At 42.7% G+C, this 23,429-nt stretch overlaps 1 long non-coding RNA gene across 1 annotated transcript in view; it reads left to right on the top strand.

Annotated features, from left to right (window-relative positions):
- The first annotated feature begins 14,711 nt into the window (after positions 1-14,711).
- LOC144380108 (uncharacterized) overlaps positions 14,712-23,429 on the top strand; it is a 36,042-nt gene continuing 27,324 nt past the window's right edge. Inside the window, exons 1-2 of the long non-coding RNA XR_013443923.1 lie at positions 14,712-15,112; positions 20,481-20,634. This is a non-coding gene — a long non-coding RNA (uncharacterized LOC144380108). The remainder of the gene's footprint in view (positions 15,113-20,480; positions 20,635-23,429) is intronic.

The following is a 23,429-nucleotide window of genomic DNA, read 5'->3' as shown; positions in this document are numbered from 1 at the left end:
ACTCATTTAATTTTCACAAAATCCTGTGAAGGAGATACTGTTCTTGTTTAATAGGTGAGGGATCAGAAGCACAGAGACCTCAAGTAGGTGGCGGAGTTGGGAGTTGAGCCCAGATTGAGTGTCAGGGTCCGTGGCATGAATCACAATGCCCTCCTGTCACTGAACAGTTGAACCCCCACTATGTAACCATCCACATGAGAACTCCCTCCTGCGGCACTCCTTAGCCAGATACGGTCCATGTGCCCACATACATGTGGGTACTCGGGGAGCAGCTGCGTGTGAGGTACACGCTTCGTTAGGGCTGCTCTGGAGTCACTCACCCCCAGCTCTGCACAGGCTACTGGCGAGAAGTGACTGAAATGGCTTCTCACGGCCACAGCAATCTTAAAGTCACCGGGGTCTTCGTCATGGTGAACAGGACTTTGATAATGACTGTCGCAAGATGGTCTTTTTTTGTAACTACGGAAGGAAGGATTTTAGAAGCCTCCTTGGTTTTAGACTTAAAAAGTGCTTACAAGTCCCCAGTCTATTTAGAAATGCCTCCTTCTGTGTCTACCAGCTTACCACCTATTTTCTTTATAGCTAGGGTTTGCTGGAGACTTAGTGTGGGCCCATATGCTGGGTTTGCCATTTAAATTTTTTTTTTTTAATCCCCGTTGCTTTGGGTTACACAAGCAACTCTTTGAACATAATTTGATTTTTTTTTAAAAAAGTAACTGCATTATTTTTAGACAAAGCTCTGTTTTTTTTAGTCACATTTTATTTTATAGACTATATATAGAAGACCTTCAAGCCTGGTGGGCTATTTCAACAATGAATATATGCTTATGAAGACGTTGCTGTGCAGCAATAGGATGCAGCCCTCGTTGTAAGAAGTCTCCAATACAGCAATATCCTTTGAAATCAGAGCAGCTTTCTGGTATGGTTAAATTGCTTTTGTGGTCAGTTTTGACATTATCGTCATCTGTTGTTCCAAGTCATGCTATGGACAAGAACATTCTGTACCTTTGCTCAGCTCACGCAACGCAATTTACACTTCATCGTTCTACTTAAGATGAAAGTGGGTGTTCAGTTAAAAAGCTGTGCAACTACTGAGTAAAAAGGCCAGAAGACAACAGTTAAGAAAAAAAAAAATCCCTCCCAAGAACACAGTGTGTGTGTGTATGTATTTGTGTGTGTTTGCATGGTTAGGACAGAGTCAATTCATATTGGCATTCTGCCAGAGGAACTTTCCTTGAACTTGTCCCTTGGTTCTGGCCAGTGCAGATGTCTGTCTGTGACATGCCTGAAGGGCTGTTGACCGCAGGACTTGCTGAGGATTAGGAGCACATTTGTTGAGTGTGCATCCACGTTGAGGAAGAGAACCAAAGACGCGTTTCTACATGGGAGGAAGGAGATGTGCAAAGAAACTACAACAACATATGGTTTTAGTACTTTCTAGTTTCCTTCTCCCAAAAGGGTCAGTGAAAGCTCCGAGCCAGGTGTGTCTAGAAAGTGGTCTCTGTTCTGTGTTGCCTGTCTTCCCTTTTGTCTGGCTGTTCCTATTTTGCTGGTCCCACTCGGCTCTCGGCGACTGAGGGACGTCCCTCTCTTGTGTCACAGCCCTTATTACTATTTGTGGGGAAATTCTCTTTCTTGATATCTATACCTGCTCTGAGCCCTTTATTTAGTTTTATTAGTTTTGACTTTATCATTAAGTCTTGTATCAAAGTAGTACTTGTACATATAAAAACATAATGAAATATGATTAAGAACTTATAAAGAAAAGTCCCTGTCCCATTCCTCCCTCCCTCTGTCCCAGCCCTCCCTGAAAGTGATTGCATTAAACTTCTAGTTGTTTCTTTTAGTATTTATTATAGTATTTCTGACTAACATGCTTCTGCTGGGGCTCTTGGGTGGCTCAGTAGGTTAAGCATCTACCTTTGGGTCAGGTCTTGATCCTGGGGTCCTGGGATTGAGCCCTGCATCGGGCTCCCTGCTCAGCGGGGAGTCTGCTCCCTCTCCCTCTGCCCCTCCCTGGCCACTTGTGCTCGCTCGCTCTCAAATAAATAAATAAAATCTTAAAAAGAATAGTATGCTTATGCTGATAGTCTCTGTCTGTTCCCAATTTTAGACATTCTCCTTTATTGTGGGTGAGGCTTTGGCTCTCTTTCTCTCTCCCCCATCTTCACTTCCTGTTCTGCTCCTGTCTTTCTCAAATCTAGTTGTGCCCACAGGTTTGGTTAAATCCTTGCTCAGCATTGACATTATTACGGCCCTGTAAGTTGTTCACTGCAGAGGCAAGTAATGTTTGAACATTGCATTTCCTTTCTTGTCTAACTTTTTCATCTTGATGTTAATAATTGCCTTTTTTCATTTGCTTTGTTTGCTGTGTATGCATTGATAATTTGTTTTCCAGATGTTCTGACAGATTTGTCAAGCGTCTTTCAGTAATTTTATGAAACGTGTAAAACAATTGAAAAAAAATCTGTGGGTTCCATTCCTGCACCCCCATCTTCCCCGTCTCCATCTGGCTCCTCAGCCAATCTGAAGACTTGGCTCTCTGGGCCTGTAGCGCAGGAATCATTGAGGGACCTCTCTGGGCTTGGACAACTTATTTTCTGGATTCCTTGTCTTTCCCATCCGTATCTTGATTTTCTGAAACACAGCCTTGCTGGAGAAGCATGTTTTTGAATTCTTGGGCAGTCTGAAAATGGCTTTATTGTACACCACACCTTGATTAATTTTGTTGCCTGGTATGGAATTCTGCTCACATCTGCTGGGATTTTGAAGGCCTTGTTTACTGTCTGTCATAAGCTAGTTTTTTTTTTTTTTTTCCCCTCCAGCTTAATTGAGGTATAATTGACAAAATTGCAAGATACTTAAAGTGATGGGTTTTTTCCATCAGGAAGACCCATGTCCTTCAGTTTTGGAAAATTCTTTAATTTTATTTCTTTAGCATTTCCTCCCTTCTTTTCTGTTCTCTCTGCCTGGATCTTCTGTTAATTGGATCATGGGTGTCAAGTCTAATTTTGAGTTAGAATTAGGAGTCAGTCCTGATCTTCTTATCTTCTATATTATTCTTGGCTTTTTCATTGTACTTTTCCAACCCTTGTATTGAGTTTTTAAAAATTTTAGCTGAGATATTTTTCAATTTCAAAGAGCTCTTTATTTTGGTTTTTGATTTTTTTAAAGATTTTATGTATGGGGTACCTGGGTGGCTCAGTCATTGGGTGTCTGCCTTCGGCTCAGGTCATGATCCTGGGGTCCTGGGATCGAGCCCCGCGTTGGGCTCCCTGATCAGCAGGAGGCCTGTTCTCCTTCTCCCACTCCCCCTGCTTGTGTTCCATCTCTATCAAATAAATACATAGAATCTTAAAAAAAAAAAAAAAAGATTTTATGTATGTATGTATGTAAGTATTTAGAGTGAGCAGGGCTGAGGAGAATCTTAAGCAGGTTCCATGCCCAGTGTGGAGCATGGAATGTGGGGTTTGATCCCACGACCCTGAGATCATGGCCTGAGCCGAAATCAAGAGTTGGATGCTCAACCGACTGAGCCACCCAGGTTCCCCAAGATTTTATTTTTAAGTCCTCTCTACACCCAATGTGGGGCTTGAATTCCTAACCCTGAGCTTAAGAGTCGCACGTTCCACTGATTGAGCCAGCCAGGTGCTCTGGTTTTTAATGTTACATTTTTTTTTTCTTTCTTGTTTCATGGAGGCAGGAAACTTTAGGATATTAAGGATGGTATGATAGTGATCTTCTGTGTTCTGTATTCATTCCATCATTTGTTCAGCGAATGCTTTTTGAAAACCTGCTAGTTGTCTGGCATTATTTCATACCTAGAGATACAGTAGTGCATGAAACATGGTCCCTGCTCTCATGGAATGTTTATCCAAGATTTTTTTGGCCCGAGCTATTTACTGAGAATGAGAATGGCATGGGTAGGTACTTGGAGGAGAGAGATGAGGAGTTCACTTTAGGAACTGTATGAGTGTCTTCTGGCTGCTAGAACACATTACCACTGACTTTGTGGCTTGAAACAACAGAAACTTATTCTCTTATGGTTCTGGGGGTCACAAGTCCTAAATCTGTTTTACTGAGCCTGAATCAAGGAGTTGGCAAGACTACGTGTGCTCCTAGAGAGGCTCTAAGGGGAAATCTGTTTCCTTGACTTTACCAGCTTCTAGATTTTCATTCCTCCCATCCTTTGGCTTGCGGCCCTTTCCACCATCTTCAAAACCAGCAGCCTTGTGTCTTATTTTAGGCATCATTAGTCAATATGTCGTTGCCGTCTTCTTCTATAGTCAAGTCTCCCTCTACTTTTCTCTTATAAGGACATTTGTGATTACATTTATGGCCAAGTAGGATAATCCAGGATAATCTCCCCATCTCAAGATCCTTAACCTACAAGGTAAGATTTACTGGTGCCAGGAATTAGGACCTGGATATCTACTCAGGCCCGTCATTCAGCCCTACTACAGGCATTTTGAGTTTGAGACCCTTCTTAGACATTCAAATAGAAGGTCAAGTGGCAGCTGGTATGTCAGTCTGGAGTTCAGGAAGAGGTCAGGGGTAGAGACAGCCTTGGGAATCATCAGTTTAATGTAATATTTAAAGTCAGGGGCTAAATGAGATCACCTAGCAAATGAGTGTAGAAAGAGAATAGAGGATTATCAAGCCTGGGGAAATTCCAAGTAGATGCTGGAAAGCTGAGGAGAGACCAGTAAAGTTGACTAATGAGTAACAGCTAGTGAGGTAGGAAGAGAACCAAAAAAGAAAGAAGTGAGAGACGGTATGAAATTGATAATAGAATTAGGAAATTTGAGGTCTAATAACAGTTTTGGTGGTCTGCTCATAAGCCTAACTTGAAATGGGCTATTAAGAATGGGAGGAGAGGAAATAATGTGGCAGTGATAGACAGCCCTTCTGAGAGTGTGGCTGTCAAGGAGCAGAGTAGTGGGAGGAAAACGTGGTGTCAAGAGATTTTTTTTTTTTTAATCAACCTTATTAAGGCATAATTTCCAGGTCGCCTGGGTGGCTCAGTTGGTTAAGCATCTGCCTTTGGCTCAGGTCATCATCCCGGGGTCCTAGGATTGAGCCCCGCATCAGGCTCCCTGCTCAGCGGGGAGTCTCTGTCCCTCTGTCCTTCTTTCCCTCTAATAAATCTTTAAAAAAGGCATAATTTCCATATAATGTACTTATTGTAAAATATACAGCTTGATGAGTTTTGTACACCTGGGTAACTACCACTGCAATCCAGATTTATAACATTTCCATCATCTCCAAAACTTCTGCAGACTCCTTTGCAGTCAGTCTGCCCCCATGCCAGACAAACATGGATTTTCTTTGTCACAGTGGATTAGTTTTGCCTGTTCTAGAATTTCATAGAAATGGAATCATCCACTATGTAGTCCAGTTTCTTTTGTTCATCATAATGCTTATGAGATTCATCCATCTTTTTAAAAAAATTTTTATTCACCAGAGAGAGCATGCACACAAGCAGGGGGAGTGGCAGGCAGAGGGAGAGGGAGAAGGGGAAGCAGACTCCCCACTGAGCAAGGAACCTGATGCAGGATTTGATCCCAGTACCCTGGGATCATGACCTGAGCCGAAGGCAGATGCTTAACCAACTGAGCCACCCAGGCATCCCGAGATTCATCCATCTTGTATCTCCGTCAATTACTTTTTATTGCTGAGTGGTATATAGATCTATCACCTTTGGTTATCCATTTATCCATGGACATTTGGGTTATTGGAACATTCTAGCTTGGAGCTATTATGAACAGAACTGTAATAAAATTCATATACAAGTTTTTGTATAGATGTACATTTTCATTTATTTTGAAATATTTGGGAGAGCAATTGCTGGGTTCTGTATGGTATTTTATGGTTAATTAGAAAAAGTATATCATTAACTGGCAAGTGGTTGTACCATTTTACAATCCTGCCAGCAATGTATGAGAGTTCCGGTTGCTCTACATCTTTATCAGCACTTGGTATTGCTACTTTTTAAAATTATAGCCACGGAGTGCCTGGGTGGCTCAGTCAGTTAAGCGTCTGCCTTCAGCTCAGGTCATGATCTCAGGGTCCTGGGATCGAGCCCCGCGTCAGGCTTCCTGCTCAGCGGGGAGTCTGCTTCTCCCTCTCCCTCTGTCTGCAGCTCCCCCTGCTTTTGAGCGCTCTCTCTCTCTTTCTCTCTGTCAAATAAATAAAATCTTTAAAAATAAAATTGTAACCACTCTAGTGAGTGGTATCTCACTGAGATTTAATTTGAAATTCCCTACTGACTAAGGACATTCAAAATATTTTCCTATGCCTATTTGTCATTTGTTTAGCTTCCTTTGTGAATTGTCAAAGTATTTTGCTAATTTAAAACAAGGGGTTGTTTGCCCTCTTATTGAGAAGTAAGAGTTCTTTTCTGGGTACAAATCTGTTTTGTATTTTCACCCAAATTGTGTGGCTGACCTTTTCATTTTTTAACGTGTCTTGCAAAAAACTTAACATGTTTTAAGTGGGAATTTTTTTTTAATCAGTTTCTTTTCTTTTAAGGGTTTTTTTTTTTTTTTTTTTTTTTACATGTTCTGTGTTTGAAAAATCTTTGCCAATCCATGGGAGTGAGAAATTTTTCCTAGGTTTTATTCTTGAAGCTTTATGGTTTTAGCTCTTATGAGTTAATTCTGTGCACACAAGGAGGTTAATTTTTGTTTATATGGATATCCTTCTGTTATTCTTTTCTCAGAGGATAGCCTGATCTAGTTTGTCAAAAATCTACTGGCATTATTTATAGGACTCTGTTTCTGTTTCATTGTTCTAATATGTTTATCCTACGTGAACATTACTGTCGCTAATCCTAGGTCTTGAAATCCGGTAGTGTAAGGCTACCAACGTTGCTTGAGTGTTTGAGGATCCTTGTCTGTCTTCTCATTAAAACAGTAATCACTTAAAAGCACATTGGAAGCTGGGAGGAGAGTACATGGGCTTAGGGCTGTGATCTAACGTTTTCATTGAGAGAATCCTTATATCGATGTCTGTCTGTTGAGTTTTCTCCCCTCTTGTGCTGTTCAATTTCTTTAGATCAGTATATGTTACCATCTTTCCTATAGGTTATATGGCTCGCAGCAGCAGGGTAAGTATACCCAATGCTTACTGTGAAGGCCTTCCTTAATCCCCAGAGCTCCAAGCTTCAGTCCAGCCCCCCACTACTTTTGAGCCTCTCTGGGCTATATTTTTCAGACACTAAATGTCCAGTCTCCTAAGCAAAGGGGAGAAGGCCAGGGCCTGGCTGCAGGGAATTGAGGAAAGGGGAAGGGCCCTTCGTGTTGATCACTCCTTACTTTGTATACAGATTTTCCTTCCTCCCTTGGTCTCATTCCACTTCCTGGTTCCTGGTGCGTCCACTTCTGAGCCTTTCCGCAGTACTGTGGGTGATTAGGCTCTGTCTTTTAAAATGATTTTTCTCTGTCTTAGATACTGGATTTCTCCCCTTTGCTAGACTTGCTTATACTCCCCTGTCTGCTTTCTGTCATTGAACATTTGTTGACCTCACTCATTGACAGTCGTCTCCTCCCCATTTTTTCTTTGTGTTGGTGCACTTGTACATTTTTAATGTCTGTAATTTAGTGGCACTTCAAAAGGTGGTAGAAAATTGCCATTCTTCATTCCACCCTGTTATGTCAGATGTACCCTTTAAGGCAATAAATAAATAATAAAGATTTCAGGAATGTGATTACTAAGGAGGTTTGTTATCCATTAAAGGATGCTTTGTAAAATGCCTGTCGCTGACTACCTGATAATGCCATATGTTTCTACTTGCTCATGGTCATAGTCTTGCTCTTCAACCTGTGCATTCTGGGCTGGGCACCTTCGGGCCCTGCCTCTGGGTTCTGAGTTCTTTGTTCTTATCACTTTGTACCAATGGTATTGCGTGGTGGTCACAGAGGTTACACGGGGATTTCTATTTCTTCGTATAAAGAGTAACTTCAGAGCTAGAAATGATTTTTCCAGAAGTATAGACAATATTAAGCATCGCCTTGGACTTGAGCAGCTCTAAAGGATTTTTCCTACTTTTGTGGAGTCTACACATGCATATTCAAACTTTTAAACAATATGTGTAACTCTTCCATCAACTGGAGACCTTCCTTCCTTTAATATCTGATAAGTTTCCTCTAGTGCCTTGAAACCATGGCCTGTAGAAATCCATCCCCAGCAAGATTTCTGAAAATTCACAAGGAACCTGCATTCGGATGGTCTTCTGACAACTGTGTGTGTGTTTTCCTTTGGGTTCTACTGCTACAGCCTACGTGTGAATTCCGACCTCTTCAAATTCCAAAAAACCACCCTCACTCAAAGCATCTCTCAGTATTGAATTGAGAGGGGTTTTTAATGGAGTAGAGATTGAGTTGAGAAGAACTTGATCTGGGTAGAGGTTGAGTGGAGAAAAGTTTGAATTGTATAGAGATTTTTATTAAGACTGAGTTCTGCAGAGATTTAATTGAATGGTGTGGTGGCAGATTTGGGTAACATACGGAGTAGGGGTCATAGTTCACATAGTAGAGTAAACAAACAGAAGGCCATAACAAATTCTCCAGAATCCTTTTGGGCCTCTCCTTTTGAGGTCATCTTTTGTCCCTTTCCAAAGGGAAAACGGGGAAGGGCTTAATCACAAGATAGTCTCCTTGCTCTGCTCTCTTTCCCCTTCTTTTTCTCCTCTGCCTCCCCCACTCATTCTAAAACAACAAAGAAATTCCTTTCCTTGTTGCCCTCAGAGCAATATCAAGCTCTTTGGACCGCCAGATCTTTACTGTTTCAATTTACACTCCAAGTGCTGATTTATCCAAGTGTTTCTCAGAGACTCTTCTATTCCTCAGAGGGTGTGGTAAAACTGCTAAAATGATACATTTTTTCCCACCTTGCCTGTTACATCAAATTTAATGATAAATTACAAAATGCTTTTTTTCACTTTCTTTTTGGAGTTCATTGAACAGAATGCCAGGCGTGTATTAGACAATATTGACATGGAGAACAAAAAAGGAAAACCCAGTCTGTGCTCCTTGGAGAACACTAACATAGACATCTTGTACATCAGCCCATACTGAGATAGTCCTCCGTGGTTCTAATCAATGAATTGGTCAAAATGACAATGGTAGTTTTTTAAAAATGGAAACCTGTCAGATTGACTATAATGAAAAGATGCTGCTGTACTTTGCTGTCACCATAGCACACGTGTAAATCTCTGCATATGTATTTATGCAGTTATGAAATCCCACTGGGTGAGCATACAAGTAGCTGAAGTGCCAGTTGCCGCATTAGATCTGAAATTCCAAAGCAACTTACAGTAACAGGCAGTGCATGTTTATCAGGTGCTTCGCACTGTGCTGGATAAAAAAGATGGTGAGTCACAGTTCCTTCCTTGAGGGAATTTGAGAATCTTACTAGTGGAGTAAGACATAAGCAGAAATAATTTTTAGGTAATATTCAAGAGCATCAACTTAAGGGTGAAATTGTGGGAGTAAAGCTCTCTGTTTTGGGACTTTGGTGAAGGGAAGTTTGTTACAGTTCAAACTGAAAGACTGTGGGAGGGAAATGCGGCTTCAGCTGTGCCCCAGCAAGAGGTGGTGGGCAGATCAGGAGAGGACAGGGTTTGGACAAAGCTGGGGTTGGGGGAATGGATGAAAGAGGGATAGAAGAAGATGAGAGGAGTATTTCTTGGGAAATACTAACAATTGAGGTCAGCTAGGTGCAGTGGGCATTGACCGGGTTCTAGGGCCAAGAGACAACTTTGTCTCGCGGAGAGGAAGAAGCCACCACAATCTGATGATACACAAAGAACAAAGAATGACGAAAATAACTCTGAATACATTTCACAGTGTTGCACAATTCTGTGTGTGATTCCACAGTGCTTACAGGTCTTTCTCTGCAGGAAGAGGGAGAACAAATTTTTTCTTTCTCAATGAGAACGATATGAAGGGAAAACATTTTTGTAAGAAATTCAAATTAATTTGTTTTGCATAATGTGGATGAAAATAAAAATTGCTGTTGACACTGTAGCATGTATGCTTGTCTGTCTGTTGACTTGCCAGTCCGCCCTGAAATAAAACCCATTTAAAAGCTTATTTTCTCCGGCGCCTGGGAGGTTTAGTCGGTTAAACGTCTGCCTTTAGCTCAGGTTATAATCTTGGGGTCTGGGGATCGAGCCCCCAGATGGATGTCGGATGTCGGGCTCACTGCTCGGGGGGGAGTCTGCTTCTCCCCCTGTTCCTCCCCCCGCACTTGCTCCCATGTGCTCTTTGTCTCAAAATCTTTTTTTTTTTTTTTAAGATTTTATTTCTTTGAGATAGAGTGAGAGAGAGAGAGTACGAGCTGGGGGACAGAGGGAGAAGGAGAGGGAGAAGCAGGCTCCCCACTGAGCAGGGAGCCCGATACGGGGCTCGATCCCAGGACCCTGGGATCATGACCTGCGCAGAAGGCAGACACTTAACTGACTGAGCCACCCAGAGGCTCCGAGTAAATAAAATCTTTAAAAACAAAACAACCCTTATTTTTCCCTTCAAGAGGAGCAGGCTTGTGAAGCTTATTATATTAGGGTTGATGAAGTCTCCGCGGAGGTGCTGGTGCCCCCAAAGATCAGCCCCAATTATTCTACCAGTGAGGAAAGTTCTCCCGCTTGCTGCGTTCTCTTGTGTATATTCATACATTTTCTAACAAAAATTCTCTTTTGTTGAAGCACTGAAGTGTGCCTGCAATTGCATTTCAGTCTTCTCAGACAAGCCTGGCAGGCTGAGGAGGCTGGAGATGGTCTGAGGAACCAGGATGCAGGGAGGAATGGCTGATTTTGACCCTCAGAGGTTCCCAGAGCACTTACTTTTGATAGAACCCATCCCGTGTCATTCTAACACATGAAAATGCACCCATGTTCTAGGAGAAATTTCCGTGATGTGGATATGTTATTTGAGCTGATGTAATGTGACCGTTGGTAAACGTTTTAGTTGAGTATTTATTCATTTTAATTTTGCAGGATTTAAAAACTTTGGGAACAAATACTTTTTTTTTTTTTGTCTGGGCTAGGTCTCAGTATCTGCGGAGCAGACAGCTGGAAGGCCATGGGACCCGTGTCTCTAGTGCCTAGTGGCTAAAAGTCCTGGAGGGAGGGCCCCTTGAGAGCGTGTTCGGTGGAGGAGGCAGGGGACTGTCATCCCAATGCAGACTGTAGCAGTGGGCGTGAGGACTCTGGGGCTGGCGCTCGTACCCCTCCCATCCCAGCTCTGCTTCTGAGTTCCCATGGGCACCCCAGGGACAAAGGGAGGGAAGGGGCTGCCCTGTGGGTTCCCTGAGAAACCTGTTTTAGCTCTCTGACCCTTTAGCCCACCCCCATCCTCAGCCCCCATCAGCTTCCTAGAGTCGCAGGTGCTACAAAGGGAGCCTGCTTCTCCCTTCTCCCTTCTCAAGAGACTCCAGCTGTTTTTGCTCATCAGAATGGAGAGTCTGGGCTGGGCAGATCCCCAGGGATCTGTGCCTGGGCAGGGGGGGCTGCTCCCAGTGCTGCCGTAGGGTTGCGAGGTGTCACAGGGGCAGGGGAGGTGGGGAAGGAGTGGGCTTAGATTTAGCAAGGGGAAAGATGGTGGTCAGAATGGACCTGAGTGCACATGAGGGCCACTGCAGACATAATTCACAGGAACTTTGCAAACGATTGGAGTCCTGCCCCGACGGCATGGCTAGGCTTGTTGCTCTCGATACTGAGGTGTTAATGTCGGGGAGATCTCATACGTAGCCATAGGCTGGGGATTTTGGGGGCACATCCCCACTGGCCTGCTGTCCCAACTTCTTTCCTTCTAGCACTTAGGGCTCATTTATTCACTGAGCATACTTCAAGTTACGTGTTAGATGCATGGATCACTTAGGGCTCATTTATTCACTGAGCATGCTTCAAGTTACGTGTTAGATGCATGGATGCATAGATGACTAGTCTACATGCCTCCCTTTTAAGTTATTCTTGAACTCCTGGGAGGGGATCTGTGTCCGTAAAAACCGGGCTTGGAAAGTGCTGGCAGAGTAGCTCCTAACACTGCCTGGGGCGGGGGATAAAAGGCTTTCAAGAGGAGATTTGACTTGGGTCTTAAAGGAAGGATAGGAGCTCAACAAGTTCCTGGGGTGGTGGGCGGGGTGATAGGACCTACCCAGGAGCACAGTTTCATCTCAAGGGCAACCACAGTAACAAGCATGTATTGAAAATTCAGTAGGTGCCTGGCATTTTCCTAAACCCTTTACAGACATTATCTCCTTTCATCTCTCAGAATCCAGAGATTGGAAGGTGCTTACAAGTCAATGCTGAGTGAAAGTATGTTCAGATATTGTCTCTCACTTTTGTCTTTTGAACATGGCTTCACCAAGGCATGACTTTTCCTGTTACCTGCATATAGCATGGCATCTTATACCTCTTGGCACCGACACATCTACACATCTGTGTTTTATCCATTACCGTCTAGCCCGCTCTGTTGGCGATGAACCACCCTCTCGATGGAATTTGTCAAGTATGGGTCTTTTCCCTGCGGTAAGACTCTGGGCTCCCTCCTTTGTTCCCCAGGACCCCAGCTCAGAGTCACACCCAAAGTAGGTTTGTTTTTTTTTTTGTTTTTTTTTTGTTTTTAGGACTTCTTACCATTTTGTCAAATTAAAGTTTTTTTTTTTTTTTTAAGGCATGGAACAAAAACTTCACATGTCTTACATGGCGGCCATGTGGTGTACATCCAGTGCCCAGTTTACAAACTCTAATATAGAACATATTTGAAAAGACTCCCAGCTAATCCACACTGAGAATATCTATGCGCTTTTAGGGGGATTTTTGGCATGGGTGTTTCTTTTCCGGAACAGGTGGTGAAGCTAAATTTGTTTGGTGTGCTTGACATACTTGGAGCCTGATATTAAAAGATTTCAGTGGCTGTAATGAACAGTTCTTCCCTTCTTTGTTTACAGGGGATTGGGACTTTCTCTGGGGTGTCGGGTTTCTGTTTTTGCCGGAGGGCTGGCTGGAAACCATTCTCGGCCCACTTTCTTCCATGGGGACAAACAGCTGGTCTGATTTGGTTTGGAAGCCTGTTCCTTGGCTGTGACATTTGGGTCAGAATCGATTTCCGTGATTCCTCTGGGTCCACAGACACAGAAGAAATTTCTATAATTTCTTCATGATCCCCGTCTTCATTTATCCCCATTTCAGTGTTACGGGGTGGCAGGGAAGGGGGTGGGGGTGCGTGCGGGCAGGGCATCAATATAAAAACATGGGAAGAGTGCCTACTTGATGGATTTGAGCATCTTTCTGGTCTAAAAACCGGTCATTCAGCGTTTGTTTCAGCTAAAGCAAATGGATGCCTCCAGATCACCTTTGTGATAGACAGTGAGGCTTTCATCCTGTGGACAGTGAGGAGGAGTGCTGCTTGCTTAGGTCCTTGAAACAAGCCGGACTCGGTTCTTTCAAAGTGTAGATTTTGAACTGACTACTCTCCAACGTCAGGCTCCAGGGTGCCCCTGGGAACTGGGTGGTAGCAATGCCTTTGGTGAGTGGGGTGGGGCGTGACCACAGCCACAGTACCTTGGTGCTGCCTCTTGGGGCTAGAGCTGGGAAGTGTCGCTGACACCATGTTATCCCCGTGGGTTTTCAGTGTTGCTTCCCACAGCAAACCTGAATCTGGCTCTTATCTGCAACTGTCAGCATTGTGCTTGCGTAGCTGGGGTTTGTGGAATGCCTCTTCATCCTTCTAGCTGTTTATTGGTTTTTCATTCAAGATCAGGGGGCCTGAGCTTTCGGTGGGATGTGGCACAGGCTCGTTTTAGGCACTGGAGAGTGAAAACTCGTTTGCAGGTAGCCCTCTCTCGCCGCCAGCTTGACCTCCTTCCGATACACTCTCTCCTTTTGGTTTTTGCGGGCAGGACTGTATGGTCAGCAAGAAACTGGGCTTCAGATTCCTACGGATTTGGGTTCAAATATTGGACTCTGGTATTTTATTCATGATGTGACCCGAATAATGAGTTACCATACACATTCGGCTCTTGTAGCCAAGGACACAGCAAAGTGGCTTCAATGGAATAGAAGCTTCTCTCTCTTTCACATAACAGAGTACCTGCTTTAGAATTGATGAGACGACTTTATGGTATCTAGTTTCTTGTTCTACAACCTTCTGTTCTGTGGTCCAAGACAGTTGCTCCAACTCCCACTGCCGAATCTACATCCCAGACCGTGGGAAGATTTGGTGGGTTATGAGTCTCAGAGTCAGAAAATGGATGCTGGAGCATCTAAGAGGGAAGGAGGTGGCTTCTGGAGTCCTAGGCGGGGGATCGTGGCCTTCAGCAGCCAGTGATGGACACTGACATTTGGTAGATGACAGTGCTAGAAATCTCCTCCTTCTGGGTTGCTCTGATTTTTAGAGCAAACGAATTAGTTGAATCTGCGAGCTTGTTGTCAAATCTCCACCTCTTTCCGGAAGGCTTTCATCATTTCAGTGGGTTTTAGTTGCCATCCGTTCTCACCGCAGAAGTTTTGCCTTTAACAATTAAAGATTGACTCTGAGAAACAAACTGAGGGTTCTGGGGGGGTGGGGTGATGGGTTAGCCTGGTGATGGGTATTAAAAAGGGCACGTTCTGCATGGAGCACTGGGTGTTATACGCAAACAATCATGGATCACTTCATCAAAAACTAATGATGTAATGTATGGTGATTAACATAACATAATAAAACAAAATTAAAAAAAAAAAACCTAAAAAAAAAAGATTGATTCTCATTGGATGACCTAGAATCACAAGCCAGACCGTGACATCAGGAGACAGGTTACCAACTGTTGTCTGGATCTGTGGTCTCAGGAAACCAGAACACGGCAGTGAGACCACAGAGGGTGGAAGCATCCTCCACAGCCGTGCCCACGTGGGAAGGGACAGTGGAGGGCCAAGGAAGGTCTCCCCACCCCCTGAAAGGTATGGAAGCTGATGGCCTCTGAGGTTGCCCTGCCGCTGGTGGCCAGTTCTGCTTTGCTGAATTGTTTTCCAAACCTCACGTGGTGAGATAATGTGCGTTGTGATGAACGTTCTTTAAAAATGGAAATAGAAAACACCTGTGTGCATCCTAGAGCGTCAGAGAAGTGCACGGTATTTACTTTAATTATATATCTCTATATACGTTTTTGTGCGCTGAGTCATGATGTAAATGTTTTTCTTATCGAGGGTCATGGTCAAAAAAAGTTGGAAAGCTATTTCTCTAGCCTAAGATGTACCACATTATCACTGCAGAGCCTTTTTCCTGTGGTTTGTTTTACTTTTCTCTGATCCAGATAACACTATGGTGATGGGGAGGTAGGCATTTCTGGGTTTTGTCATCTGTATCCGCCTCTTTCACAAGATGGGCTGATAGCACCCTAAAGGCTGGAAAGCACCATCAGCTGCATTCCACAAATAATTGTTGAGCATGAACAGCATACAGACACTGTGCTGGGGGGTGTGGGAGACGCGTAAAACCCTTTGCTGCCCTCCTGAGACTCCTAGACTAGGGATGGTGGCAACAGATAATTCAACCCCAAGACTGATCAAAGTAGAAAATATAATTAACCTTGACCTGATTGTCATGAATTCACTTTCACATTTTAGTGGAGGTAATTAGAACTTTAATTTAGGTAATTAAAATATTCTTCTTGCCAACATATCAGTTATTTGTATGAGATACTCTTTCAGTTTGAAAAGTTTTGAAATTTGGCATGGGCAGAGGTTTGGTAAGGTGGGTACTAACGCATTGCTGATGGGAATGCATGCCGGTATCGTCTTTTTGAAAAGCAACTGATGGACAATAATTGAGTTAAAAATACATTCTTTGCAGTAATTCCATTTCTAGTTATCCATCTGTTAAAAAATCAGATTGGACAAAAATTAATACATAAAGATGTTTGTTGCAGCTTTATTTTTTTAGAGTAAAAAATTAAAAACTAATGATTCATCAGTGAAATGTATGTAAGGGGTTACCACATATTGCTAAAGTCACATTTTCAAGAAATGTGTAAAGATACTGGTTTACATATATAAATGAAAAAAAGTAGGATCAAATACTAAATAAGCAATATGATCTCAATTCTGAAAACAAAAACAAAAACAGCTCTACTTGTGTCTAGGAAAAAACTAGAAAGAAACCCAGTGATTTATTAGGTGTTTAACCTCTACAAATTGTAGGATTTGGGTGATTTCTATTATCTTCTTTCAAAGTTTAATGTATTTTCTGCAATATGTGATTTTTCTTTTTGCTTTATAATCATAAAAAATACTATTTTATAAAAACTATAAAATCACATTAATGCTGACATGCTAAGTTGAGTGTATTAATTTTACAAGAGCCTTCCAAGTACTATAACTCCCATCGTTTTGGATTTTGTGGATAGTCCTAGTATTTGCCTCCTCCCTTCGCTTTGCCATTGGGGGAGATGTTTGCTATGGCAAGAGAAAGGATTAAGACAGTCACTTATTTCCTTTCCTAAATTTAGCTTTTAAGAAGACTAGAATGTGAAATGTCTGGCCCCATTGGTAAATCTACTTACATTTCTTGGAGTCCACTGGACTTAGATGGTGAGACCAGGACTAACCAGAAGACCTTCACACTCTGTCATGAGACAAAAACGAGCACTTGGACTGAATTACAGATTATGTAATTCATCCATGTTACATATATAATTTTTTTTGGGGGGGGGGCAAACTCTCTAAAGACAAAATGGCAGCCACTAACAATGATCAAGCACTTCTTTAGCGTTGATGCCCTAATGATTCAACTAAATTCACTTGCATTATTTCACTTAATTCTCACAGTAACCTCATTACGTAGTTCTTATTATTCCTGTTTTGTTTACAGGGCACCTGATATCTAAGGAGGCTAAGTAACTTGTCCAGAGTCCTTTCAATAGTAGGTGTCAAAATTGGGCCCAGGTCCAAGGGAGGCCAGAGTCCAAGTTCTCAGGCTCTTTGCTGTTCAGCATTCTTGTGCGATCCCTCTCATGCCCACCGAGACCCACGGCAACCTTTGCGTGTGGGCTAGGTAATCATTTTTAAGAATTCCAATGTCAGAAGAGACTTTCTATCACGAGACTATTGCCATTATGACTAAATTATTCTGAATTGATTAGGAATGCCAGATGCCTTCAGGTTCATTCTATTAAAATTAGCTTTGCATATTTCTGCCCTACACTCAGTGAAACTCATGTTTTAATCTTCTTGCAAATCCAGAAAGAAAAAAAAAAGGCAAAATCATATTGCCTGCAAAAATCTTCTAGGTTTAGTCAAAGCAAGTTATAATTTCTGTTGCTCCTGGGCTCATTAGTTCTTCCAGATGGTGCATGAAAACATGGCAGGAGCTGCAAATTGTGTGGAGGCTGAAATGTAAATCAAGAAATAAGTATTCATTGTAATTTGTATGACAAATGGAAAGGCTATAAGGCGAAACAGTGCATTGCTCGATGAATTTCATCCCATTACTTTTGGGATCCCCCAGACACTATTTTTGGAAATGGACTTCCCTGATTTTGTCAAGGTCAATTGTCATTATGGTGTTTAGAGGAGTCCCCAGCATAGTTCAGGTATATTTTAGGATATCGTAGCTACTTTTTTTTTTTTTTTTGGCGCTTGATGATCTATGGGCTGATTGTAGTTTTCCGAGAAGAGGGAAAGGGAGAGAGGAAAATGTTACCTTAACATTTTGAGGGTTATTTGGAAAGGAATAAGGGGTTAGTTGCAAGTGTCCCCAAGCCCACTGTGGTGGAAGTGATGGTGCCCTGTCCAGGATCCCGCACCCCCCGCCCCCCCGCCCCAGGACAGAGGTGCTCATTCCACTGTCTTGCTGGGAGTATTGATGGCTGGTAACTCTCAACGGAGGCCCTGAAGAGGTCTCCCTGGCCCATCAATCTCCCCCTCTACCCCGCCTCAAGTCAGGACAACTCTGAGGGGCCACCCTGGTTCCTAAGTTCCTCACAGGGTTGGCTGAGGCCTTTGTTGCAACTGAATCACCGTTCCACTTTCTGCCCAATTTTTTTTTTTTTTTTAAGATTTTATTTATTTATTTGACAGAGAGAGAGACAGTAAGAGAGGGAACACAAGCAGGGGCAGAGGGAGAGGGAGAAGCAGGCTTCCCGCAGAGCTGGGAGCCCGATGCGGGACTCGATCCCAGGAGCCCCTCTGCCCAATTTTTAATAACAGTTTGGCCTCCGACATAAGCAACAACACGAGGAGGTAGAAAGGGCCCCAGACCAGGAATCAGGAGACCCAAAGCATAACGCAAGTTTGCTGCTACTAAGCATTAAGATCTTGGGACAAGTAATTTGTCTTTTCTGTTCCTTATTTTTCTTCTCTCTCAAGTGTAAATCTTGGCCTGGATCAGCATTCTTCCCTGTGGGATTTCCTCCAGTGGGTGTCCTTTGACTCTGAAATTTTACATGCAAGATCTATGCATTTTTTTCTGGCAAGAGGGGCTGTAACTTTCGTCCGCTTCTCAAAGGGCTTCACAGAAGTTTAAGAACCAAAGCATTAGGTGATTATCTAATCATCCCTGACTCTGGCTAAGAACCAATCCCTTTATGAATACAGTGGGTGAATTAAGATGGAAATTATTCAGCCTCAGTGTTTCTGGGTAGAATCTATAGCAAAGAGGAACCTTTGCCGACTTTGGCTCCGAGAGAGGAGGACTAAGTAAGTAGACAAATTTCAGTCAGGGGCGCCTGGGGTGGCTCAGTGGGTTAAGCGTCTGCCTTGGGTTCAGGTCATGATCCCAGGGCCCTGGGATCGAGTCCTGCATTGTTGTCGGGCTCCTTGCTCAGCGGAGAGCCTTCTTCTCCCCTCCCCCACCCCCCCTTGTGCTCTCTCTCTTTCTCTATCCAGACACTCTGCGGAGCAGGGAGCCCGATGCGGGACTCGATCCCAGGACCCCAGGATCATGACCTGAGCCGAAGGCAGACGCTTAACTGACTGAGCCACCCAGGCGCCCTGGACAGTTTTATTTCTGCCTCTTTTCTTTGACAATTTGCCTAAGGGCCAATTTAAGCAGCATATCCCAGTCTCCTTCTAGCCTGTCAAACTGGGTTAGAGATTCCTTGTCCCTGAATCTATAGCATCCTAAACCTCTGGTATCTTAGCCCTGCACATACTTTTTTTGTATGTGGAATCACGGTTTATCCACCCTGAATTTACTAGAGAATGCTCTGCCTGGAGCTTCGACGATACCTATGCCCTAGCCCTACCCTAGTTCAAGTCCATCCGATGCTTGGGTGGGGAATGGGGGGACTGTCCATCTGTCTACCTCTGTATCTCACTCTCCTTAATCTCTTCAAGTAAGTTTGAGATGCAGCTAGGCTTGAGAACCACTAGTTATACCATTAATGTTCCATTTAGATCTAGCATTCTATAATTCTAACCCAAGATTTGGTAGGGTTGGCTCCTCCTCTTTCTTCTGTTCTCCTTCCCTCTCTCTTTCTGGCCTTTAGAGAAGTCAAAATCTTAGTTCTATTAAAAAATCAATGCAAAACAGCTTAGTTTTAATTCTAATTTACCTTAGGTGCTTTGGAACGAACTCAGTGATGCTGAGATGATGGGAGTTGTTCAAGAATGAGTTAGTTTGTGTGTTGCCTCCTTATACTAGCTCAGCCCAGCCTCTGCTGGTCTGGGGCCCAGCTCTGGAGCTGTGCCTGTGGGCCCTTTCTAATTATGTCTCCACAGCACGGCCAGTCAGGCCTACAGTGAGCAGAGTCATTCAAGGCACTTCCTGTAATGTTTCAAACTGTTGCGTTGTTGACATTCAGTGCATGTGTTTGTCATTGACACATAGGCTCTCATTTCAGCTGGAAAGACTTGCCTTTCATGTAGAAGCTGTTTAAAGGAAATGTTCCTACTTATCTCAAAGCCAGAGAGAGTGGATAGGAGGGAGGACTTTGTTTGCCCATATCTTCAAACACACTGCATTTTGGGGATGCCAACAGGACTGTTTTAATTTGCTCCCCACAAAGGCAGACTTCTGCTGCTTTTCCTGAGATCCTGGCAGAAGAGTGTTTGTCTTTAATGTCACCATACGACATAGTGCAGCTGTGTTTATGGTGGGAGTTACCTGTAATTTATGTTCTAACTTAAATGTTTAAGAAGATTAGCTGTTTCCTTTCATTTAAAGACCTGAAATAGTTTTCTCTTTTTTCTTCTCTTTTCTTCCTTTCTCTTTTCTTTTCTTTTCTTTCTTAAGCTCAACACTCCTACAAATTTTTAACGACCAGGAAGGTGGTTAGAAGATCAGGACTTCTGTTCTCTGGTACCGAGTTGGAATTGTTAAAATGGTAGCATTTCAGAATGTAAACATATACTTAGTTTCCAATCTAGGAAAACATAAGCAAATGAGGCAAAGCTAACCAAACTGGCTATCTAAATGAGGGCAGGACTTTTCTTAGGAGGTTTATGAGACCCAAGCTGATCATATCCTAGGTCTCTCTTCTCACTTACTGTTTTGTTATAGGTCAGATCACAGTAAATCTTATTATCCTGAAAACTTGACTTCCAAGGATGTGAGGGGAAAGTGAGCTGGGTCAACACCACTCAGGTTTGGGACTGGGAAGACGGGGGCAGTACGGAGTGATTGTGGACTGATCGACTATAATGGAGCCCCAAAGGTTTGTTTTATAAGCATGAGCAGATTCCTCCCCTCATCCCACCCAGTGAAATATGTTTTTTTTTCTCATCTGGGAACTAGAAAGGAAAACTATTTCCTTCTCCAATGCGAATGGAATTCGGAGCCCTTTGTTCATTTACCTTTTAGGACCTTTTCTCTAAAACTAACCTTCCATTGAAGAGTTTACTAGAGTTGCCAATGAAAATTAAAATGTAGCATCATTTTTACTCATCAATTCAGCAAGCATTTATTGAGTTTCTGCTATATGTGGGCATTGTGTAAGGAATAGAAAGATGAGGGGCACCTGGGTGGGTCAGTCGTTAAGCATCTGCCTTCGGCTCAGGTCATGATCCCAGGGTCCTGAGATCGAGCCCCACATCGGGCTCCCTGCTCCGCGGGAAGCCTGCTTCTCCCTCTCCCACTCCCCCTGCTTGTGTTCCCTCTCTCGCTGTGTCTCTCTCTGTCAAATAAATAAAAAAAAAAAATATTTAAAAAAAAAAAAAAAAGAAAGATGAGAGTGGGCTACGTCGATACAAATACATTTAACAAATTATGATAAATGCTTTAATAAGTCATCTAGCTGCTGGTTAAATAGTCAGTTGCTGCTGGTTACAGATATCCAAAAAGACAAAATACTTTGAGATCTAGATTTAGTGTGTTTATGATAGTTTCTTGGTCTAGGAGTCTTGAGGCCATTTGACAAAAGTCAAAGAGGTTAATCTGGCCTGACTTATTTTTGTTAACCTATTCACAATAGTGATGCTATTTTCTTTTCAAGATTTTATTTATTAGAGAGAGTGTGTGAGCAGGGGGAGGGGCAGAAGGAGAGGGAGAGGAGAATCTCAAGCAGACTCCTCGGTGAGCGCAGAGCCCCACTCGGGACTGGATCTCACCACCCTGAGATCATGACCTGAGCCAAAATCAAGAGCCAGATGCTTAACTGACTGAGCCACCCAGGTGCCCCGCGATGCTATTTTCTTTAATAAAATTTTCCAAATTCTCAGTAATAGTCAATTCTAGAATTTTCCTGGCGTTGATTGTCGATCTCACTGCTTTGTACTTCTTAAAATTTTTTCTGAATATTGTTTGATCATTTATATTTTTCCAACTCTCCTCTATAGGCAGCACTGTCCATAGGGAATGGAGAGTCAGTAATTACTATTTTATAACTAAGCCATCAGCAGTATGGGGGCTCACAGCCCTGCATTAGCCTGGTCAAAGTCAGTAGGACCATTGGGTTTCTGAGCATGCACAGAAGTGCACTTTGTCCACACGCTCCGCACGAAAAAGTTCCAGAATTGCTAGACAAATTCCCCTTGGCCACTTAGCTCCAACCACAGTGCCTTTCTAGGTTCTAGAAGTTTATTCTGAATTTGTTTCAAAGTTATTATAAAGATCTCTTACACAACTTTTTGATAAGTCTAAAATTATTTCAAAATAAAAAGTTCAAAATTTATTCAACTACTCACTGTTGGACATTTAGATTGTTTCTAAATTTTTTTTAAAAAATAACTTCAGTGAATATCTTTGTCATGAATTTTTGTGTATATCCCTGTTAATTTCCTTATAATACATTCCTAGAAGTGAAAATGTTGGTTCCCAGTGTATGCATATTTTGATGCCTATTAAATTATTCTGTGAAGTTTCCCTTAATATGACCATTAGCTATTATAATTTTTAAAGTATTTTTCAATTTGTTAGAAAACAATGGTACTTCACTGTTTTAATTTACATTTCTTCTGGTACTGAGGTGAATCCTAATCTTATGTTTATTACACATTTGTACTTTTTTGTGTGTGTGTAAAGGACCTGTTCATGACTTCTACATGTTTTACTTTTGGTAGTATTCCCATTTATCATAGTGATTTGTATGAAGTCATTGATGTAGTTCCAACTTTTGCCCTAATGTGGAGAATGTCTTTCAGTTGACAACCTTGGAGACTTTATGTTTGATATGTTAAGAGAGTGTGAGAGTTTTGTCTTTAAAAACAAAAAATAAACATCTTCTCTTCAAGAATTGAAAGAATAACAATATATGAGCAACAGCATTCAAGTAACATCCAAAATTGACTTTCTCCACTGGTCATCACACTTTATGCTTAGATTTTGCTGAAGCACTTCACCCTTTTTGATCAGAAGGAGAGTTTCTGGTCCATACTGGTCTCTCAGGGAGTGGCAGAGCATGAGAATGAAACATACAATCTATAATCTACCAGCTCATGTCTCCCTTAGTGCAAAATCCAACACGGTACTCTTCTCTTTTGCCAAGCACCTCCCCCCCTCTTTCTTTCACCTGTGGTTTTCTGGGAATTCAAATAAGACCTGTCATCTTGCTTCCTATCAGTCCTCCTCATGGATGGATACTTCCTGTGGTTCAGGCCTCTTTTTATCCCTGAATCTGTTCTTTTTTTAGAGAGAGAGAGTGCACGCACGTGCATGAGCTTGGGGGGTGGGTGGGGGTGGGTTGGGGAGGGGCAGAGGGAGAGGGAGAGAGAGAATCTTAAACAGGCTCCACACCCAGCACGGAACCCAACTCGGGGCTTGATCTCACAAACCTGAGATCATGACCTGAGCCAAAACCAAGAGTCAGACGTTTAACTGACTGAGCCACCCAGGCGCCCCTCCCTGAATCTTTTCTTTAAGAACTCTGTCGTTCTCCCCGCCTTCAGTTAGTTTTTCCGGAAAAGTCTCCTCTGCTCCTAGCCTGACTTATCCTCTTAGAAAGTTCCCACATATTCTTAGGACTTAAACTAAAGGCTCAACTGGAGGCATGATGAGAGGTGATTTGATTGTCAG

This window comes from Halichoerus grypus, chromosome 14 (genome assembly GCF_964656455.1).
Source record: "Halichoerus grypus chromosome 14, mHalGry1.hap1.1, whole genome shotgun sequence".
NCBI lineage: Eukaryota > Metazoa > Chordata > Mammalia > Carnivora > Phocidae > Halichoerus > Halichoerus grypus.
Note: the sequence above shows the minus strand (reverse complement) of the source record. Positions and strands in the feature narration are given on the sequence as shown.